The sequence below is a fragment of the Pinus tabuliformis genome, chromosome 3_1 (genome assembly GCF_031772625.1).
Source record: "Pinus tabuliformis cultivar Carrire ecotype Pingquan chromosome 3_1, CPIR1, whole genome shotgun sequence".
NCBI classification, from domain to species: domain Eukaryota; kingdom Viridiplantae; phylum Streptophyta; class Pinopsida; order Pinales; family Pinaceae; genus Pinus; species Pinus tabuliformis.
In genome coordinates, this window is record NC_142301.1 from 861,804,780 (window position 1) to 861,812,884 (window position 8,105).

Below are 8,105 nucleotides of genomic sequence, written 5' to 3' on the forward strand. Positions count from 1 at the left end.
AGGGCCCAACCCTAGCAGTAAAGGCTCCTCTTCTTGTAGTTGTATGCTTAGTTGATTTCATAGATTAATAGTTGAATTGTTTTTAGCATTATTTCATTGCAAGTAGTTGTGGATTTGATTAGTTTGCTTCAATTTGTGCATTGATTTAGCAGTAGCTTAGGAAGATAAAGGAATATCAAAAATATTATAGTGGTTAGATTTGGCCTCACTCCTCCCTTCAGGGACCATGGTTTGAGGAAAGAACTCTTATGCAGCCCTGAAAAGACAGAATTCTGATTTCTTTTGGAATTTAGGGTTTTCTACTATTTAGGCTAACATTTTACTAGTTTTCAAGAATAGGATTTAATTGTCATTTCTGATATCTTCAACCTTGCATTAGATGTCATAAATGTTTCACATTATTCTGCAAGTTTTTCCATGCATGAAATAGGCAACTAGATAATGAAATTATGTTTTCTTAATTGATTGAAAATCATTCTTGTTTGATAAGATTCATTGATAAATGATAGTGATTGATGTAGTGCAGGAGTTTCAACAGTGTAGAGAGATCTCATGACCAAAAACCTCATCCTAACCTCATCCATCCATGATTATCACTTCTTCCGCTAATCCCTCACCAAATTCATCATTTCATAAGAACACTTCTCCAAGTTTGTTGAGCAAATCCAACCATCTCACAAACTCTATTTTGAGCTCTGGAGGAGTCCTAGCCACTCCCTTGCCTCATTTGTACCACCATTCACCTTCCCTCAGCCCTACACCACCTTCCAAATCCCTCCTCTTTCTCTCAGTTGGATCCTGTAGGAGTACAGGGGATCATGTAGTAGCATTAGGACATCGTGTAGGAGGCATTAGGACATCCTATAGGACAACCTGTAGTGGCCTGTTTTGAGGTCGAACTGTGGAAAAAACACCTAGGAATATAGGAGAAGACCCCTACTTGCCTCCCAAGCCATGTGATCATTCACCATCATCCCTAATCCACCCGCCACATCACCAAGAGAATTTAGCATTCACTTTTTCACACAAAAAAGACAAAAAGGAAAAAAGAGTTATTTTGTTCATTTGCATGCGCAGCGGTAGAATGTTTGGTTATTTCAGATTGCATGCATAGGACAGTAGGATTACACACATGTCAACTTAGCCATATTTTGAAGCAAATCCTCCTAGCAATAGTTAGATGAATGGTGTGTTTAATCGTTTGATCTTAGTTTTTCCTTACTACAGTAGACAAGATTTCAGTTAGAGTCAATTTCCGTTTTCTTCATTTGTAATAAAGCTTCTTCTGAATCAATAGAAGGCTGGTTTGAAAGACCATAGTGGTCTATCGCCAACTTAGCAGTGACAAAGAGTAGACCCATCACAACTACATGTGTATACAACACTGTCACCTCCAAGTTTGTACGAACCCTCGATTGATAAAGTAAAGTTGGTAGCACCAGGAGTTGCAGCATTGTTGCTGTAATACTGGTGCTCATCACTTTTTGGCACCGTTTCTAGTGAGGTGTCTGAGTAATATGTGATTTCTGCTTTCTTTCTTCCATTTCTTATCTTTGACATTCTACTATCAGCGTCATTTATGCATTTAAAGTAATTGTAAGTCAGTTTGCTTTCTTTTCCATTTCGCAAGTGAGATTTCATTCAAGCAGTTAGTTTCCATTCAGTTTGTGATTTCAACTCTACAATTTGTCTCAAAGCTTGAAAAAAACACAAAACTAAGCAAAAACACTTCTTTCATTCCTCATAGGAAGAGGGATAACTTAGGGAAATTTCTACCAAATACCCCCACCACTTCAAACATCCAATCTTACTTCTTCTTCAGTAGATGTGAATTGGAGGACCCCTTAGGCAAACAACCAGAGATTTTTGAAGAGCTTACAGCGGGAGAAGAAGAAGGAGAACCCATTCCAACTGATCTAATTGCTGAAAATAGAAATGACAAAGGAGATGGAGAAAGAACTGAGGGTGCCTTTCCGATCAGAGAAACTAATGGGGATACCAAGATAAAAAACATAAGCCCCTCTACTCTTCCTCATTTCCATGGCCTGACCTTAGAAGATCCAAATACTTTATTCTTTGGGTTTGTTGTCATATGCAGAATTTATGATTACACCACTAATGAGAAGAAGTTGAAACTATTCCCATCCACTCTCAAGGATGCATCTCTGCACTAGTTCATGTGTTTAACTCGGGATAACATCACAACCGGATCTTCGATGCAACAAGCCTTAAACAATAAGTACCGTGACTACTGTAGGTTCAAAGACACTAAAGAGGAAATTTTAGGATGACCTTGGGGCATGATGATTCCCTGAAGGATTATGAAGAAATATTCTAGCTTAGCTACAAAAGGGTCAGGTGGACACTTGATCTTGAGTCACCGAAGCTAGTCCTCCTCTGAGGGGTAAGGGAAGATCTTTTGGATGCCCTAAACCTACTAGCGGGAGGGGACATCTACCAACTACCCTATGAAGATATCAAGACTATCTTTAGGAATCCTTTTAGGGAATCTAGGAAAATGGATAGGGGCAGTCAACCAATGGGCAACCCAACCTCTTCCAACACATCCATAAAAGGTGAAATTGGAAATATACTGGAAGATTTCAAGAGTGAAATTCTTCAAACCCTTGCCCTACAAATGGACACTATGCACATCAAGAGAAATAAGGAGGAAGTAGAAAGAACATTAACCATATTCTTCCCTAGATGCACAAGGAGGCACCCTAGGAATGAGTGTCCATTAAACATTATCAAAACCTGCTCGGTCTGTGAAGAAAACCATGCCACAAACAAGTGTCCTTATCTACATAAACTAAAAGTTGTGTATTAGGGAACTAAAGAGGTGACTGAACATCTCTTCTACATAAATCAAAGGAGACCTCATGGGCCTCAACCATACCTGCAGGGCATGCAAGGGTCATCCTATGCATATTACAAACCTAACCAAAACACATCCATTCCCTCCTAGGCCCCCCCTACTCATCCCTCCTGGTCTACATCTCCTCCTTCGTCTTTTGCACCTCAGTACCATTCCCAGCCAACCAGCCAATCATTTTAGCCATATACTCCGACACAGCCTTACTGCAATGCACCTCTCGAGGGGTGGAGGCCCCCTTACAACAATGCTCCAAGTTTATTTCCTTCACCTCCTACTCAACCACAACTTTTACACCCTACTCCACCTAAACAACCTCATATTCCTACTCAGCTAAATCTAAACCCGAACAATATACAGGCATAGAAAGTGTATAGTGGAGAGACATCTTATCATACTTATGGTGTGGAGATTTAGGAAATCAACCTAAGATCTGGGAGAGTGCTCCCGGACAACCAATCTCCACCTCCACCTAGGGAGAGTCAGGAGGAAAGAGAGGAAAGCATGCCTAGAGTGAATCCACCACCATTTCCTGAGAGATTAACTCATCCAGTAAAACCTACCCCAAAAGAGAATGAACTTCTCAGTTAATTGAAAAATCTGTGTCAAAATTCCACTTCTCTAAGCCATCAAGGATGTACCTATTTACAACAATTTGATTAAAGAGAAGTGTTTCAAACATCCAGGGAGGAGAAAAAGAGACACCCCTACCATTAATGTCATTGGACAATTGTCTGACTTAATGCTGGGAAAGTAATTTGCCCAAAGTATTTGGACTTTGGAAGCCCTGTAGTAGACGTACACATCAATGGCACCATTGTACCACACACTTTGATTGATCTTGGGGCTACCATAAATGTAATGACTAAGGACACCATGCTCAAGCTCAATCTCCAGGGTTCAATAAAAAAGACCAGAATAGCCTTGCAACTTGCAGACCTTACCATAGTAACCCTTGAGGGGATTGTTGAGGATGTGATGGTCTCCATTGACTCTTGGGAGTACCCTATAGACTTCCTAGTTCTCCAACCTAAGGCCAAGCTTACTGGTTATCCTCTCATACTTGGGAGGCCATGATTAGGCACTGTTGATGCCTACATCGGCTACAGGGTTGGAAATATGACTATAAAAAATGGGTATCTATCCAAGTATTTAGTATTTTAACCCCGTGCTCAACCATCTCTACAACATGACTTAACTTTATGGCTATATGAGGAGGAAGAAGATGAAATCTACTAAGCCCAACTCTATACCTTAGAAATAGCCATGGGAGGAGGACAACCAGATGAAGATGATTTGATTTAACACATACTCCAAAGTCCAACTCCCGACACCTTGTCCTTAGAGGAAGTAGTAAATGAAACCAAGAGCAACCATCAAATTAAACTATGCTTAGCTGATTCAAACTGTGCCCATGTCAGAACAATAGAATTTGGCCCTAAAATAAATTTGAAAATCAACCCCTCTCTTTCTGTACACCAAGAAGAAAGGTTATGGAACATGCTAAAGGAACATTTGGATGCCTTTGCTTGGAGTTACAAGGAAATTAAGGGAGTGCACCCCTCGGTGTATACTGACTAGATTTATATCATAGAAGGTTGCAAATGAGTTAGAAAACTTGAAAGGAGAATGAATCCAGCTCTTAAGGATATAGTTAAAGAGGAACTGCAAAAGCCATTGGATGTAGGATTCATTTACCCTATCTCAAACAGTGAGTGGGTTTCTCCTTTGGTGTTGTCTCCAAAGAAAAATGGGAAGTGGAGGATTCGTGTCGATTATAGAGAGTTAAACAAAGCAACAAAAAATGACCATTTCCCTCTTCCTTTAATTAACCAAGTGCTAGATGGCATGGAAAGGAAATTTTTTTCTCTTTCCTAAATGGGTTTAGTGGGTACAATCAAATCCATATTAGCCTAGAGGACTAGTATAAAACCACTTTCACCTATCCTTGGGGTATTTTTGCTTATAGGGTCCTTCCTTTTGGTCTATGTAATGCCCCTGCCACTTTCCAGAGGGCAGCCCTGAGTATCTTTGTCAAGCTAATCCATGATGCATTAGAAATTTATATGGATGATTTTACACCCTATGGGTGTGACTTCGAGGAGGCTCTGTCCAACTTGGGCAAGGTGTTGAACAAATGCATTGAAATGAACCTGTCCCTTAGTCTTGAAGAATGTGAGTTCTTAATGATGGTAGGGACTATTCTAGGTCATTCAATATCCCAGAAAGGACTGCAGGTGGACCCAAATAATATAGCCATCATCCATAGGGTCCCACGTCTACAAAAGTAGATGGATGTTAGAAGTTTTATAGGTTTAGTTGGATACTATCAGAGATTTATAAAAGATGTCAGTAAGTTAGCTTCTCCTTTATTTGGGTTACTGGCCACAGACTAGGAATTTTTATGGTCATAATGTTATTTAACCAGCTCACAAAAATATAGAAAAGATAGATCAACGGCTTAGAATTCAACCCCTTCGAGAGGGAAACCTCCTTTACATTACACAAATAAACAATTCTTCGATGATACAAATGACAAGACCTCTTTTCTATATATAGGAGTCTAAGGGGTCATAATATAATCGAAGCCGACATAACAATAATAATGTAACGGCACAATAATAATAATAGTGGGCTTCTATGGGGCACAATGATAACAATATGGGAATTACATGGGCACAATGATATAATAAGCTGGTTGTACTAATAATAATAAGGTGTTACAATAGTGGTATAGGGACCTAACATGCCCATCTCCTTCAAAAATTGTTGTCCTCAATGCTTGAGTAGTTCTTGATGCTTTTGTATAAAATTCTTGTCCTCCCATGTGGAATCTTCAATGGATAAGTTCTTCCACTTGATGAGATACTATGAAATTGATCGATTTTGTAGCTGTCGGGTTCTTGTTTTTGTGACTTCTCAAGCTCCAATACGATTTTTCCTTCCTCGTCAAGTTATAGCAATATTGTTTGAACTGGGATCTTCTGCAACTTTTGAATGAGTGGCCACAGTTCTTCATCCTTCTTCCATTCATCCCTTGCTTTTTTTTTCCAATATGGTTGGATAATAGAAATAACACAAAAAAATGCTTCCACATCCTCATCCTTTCTTAAGAGTGCATCTGCAACAACATTTTGCTTCCGTTTTTTGTAGATAATTTCAGAGTCATAACCCAACATATTTGTGACCCATTTTTTCTGTTCTTCTAAAGATAATACTTGTTCTAAAAATTATTTCAGACTATCATGAACCACTTTACCTTGACGTGTCTTCCCATTAGGTAAGGTCACCATTTCTTAAGTGCATGTAGTATTGCTAACATTTCCTTCTCACAAATCAATTATTCCCTTTTTCAAAAGAAAATCATAAATTTTTTCATCTCTATATTGATCAAGTTTCACGTCATCCACTAGAAATCTTCAACCACTAAAATTTATCACTCTGTACCTAAGTTACATGACATAATGAGATGAGACATGAAGGGCACTAAAATACAAGTGTCTAACACATGACATGGTGACCCCAATAACAAGACACGAAGAACAAGGTTTATATATATACCTTAAAAGAAAATAACACATTACACAAATAGAAATTATAGACATAAAGATTCAAATTTTGTTAGAATTTAGAAACTAGAACATTTACATGATACAAATTCGATCATGAAACTAAATACGACTTAGTACTTACTTGTCCTAAGTCAATGACGTTCAAGTGACAAACACAAGAAATTAGAACCATAAACTATAGTTTCTCATTAAGTCATTAAAATTGAAATGTATTACATAAATAATGAGTCACTATTACTACAAGTGGGAATGCTAATGAAAAATACAAAATAGGGTATATACTTGATCCATGTGGATATTGGTGGCCACCTGCCAAGTCCACCTGGACCCCCACCATTGTCTTTCTCAGCATTTTCAGTTTCCTTAATTGTAGCACAACTTACTATTTTTAGCAGTTTTTCGGGTCCTCAACTTCCGGAGCCGTTTTGAGGCCCTAAACGACGTTTTTTGGGGAATCCGGGGCAACAACACGAGTCCATGGAATGGACTGGTGTTGCCCTTCCAACAATGATAGTGCTCGGATAGATCTTTCTAATGAGCTATTGTACGCGTCAAACGGAGATCATATGCCAAAGTTACGACCCCGGGAAGTTGATGTACCAACTTACCCCAAACGGGGCCCACAGTTTGGCGTTTCATCTCCTAGGGTTAGGTTTTGGAATGTTAAGGGTTTTTCCATTGTTTCTCAACAATAAATAGGCCTTCGAGCCTCATTGTAACACAGTTCAGAGGCATGTAGCCATCACATCTCTTCTCAGAGATAAGCTACCATCGCCCTAGCTAGTTTATTTCCATTTCTGTTTGTAAGCATATTTCAGTATTTTCCATTAATGAAATGAAGTATTATTGCCGCTGCATCTTTGTGTATATGGTTATCTCTGTAATTTGTTGCGTTCCTGTTTAAATCTAGATCAGTGGTATCAGAGCGGTCTGCTTTTTCTCTGTTTTTCTTTGCATGTCCCCAACAAGGTCGGGATATAAGGAGTTAGGGCTTGAACTGGTTGAACCTTTGCAAGACCAGCCTCGCAAATCCCGACGGCCTCCCATGGCGGACGAGAAGAAAGACGAGGGGGCAGGAGATCCCATCAAAATCTTGCTCGAAGAAGCGCTCGAGCGACAACGAAACGCGATGATGGACAGCTTTGCGCAGATCCTTCAGCGGCTACCCAGAAGCGGCGCATCGGCTTCCAGCAGCTCCTCTGGAAACGCCACACCCTTTAAGGTACAAGTTAATTTTGAAATCCCCATATTCGAGGGTCAGATAGACGCTGATGCCGTAGATAAATGGTTAAATCTGCTAGAGGGTTATTTTTTTGTTCATGAATTTTCGAGTCGGGAAAATATTGTTTTTGCTCTTCTCAAAGCAGCCCCCCACGTCAAGGACTGGTGGGAAACCTACTGCGAGCAGAAGGATGAAAGTACTGGCTCACTATTTTCAGCCGCACCCACCTGGGATTCGTTCCGGGATGCCATCAAGGAACAGTACTACCCTGTCGGAAGCTATGAGGATGAATACATAAAGTGGACCACGCTGCGGCAGGGAAGGGACCAAGACGTGCCGGAGTTCACCAATCTTTTCCATACCCTTCGCACAAAGTTGGGTATCAAGGATTCAGAGCAACATTTGATACTCAAATACCGTGGCTGCCTGCAGAAGT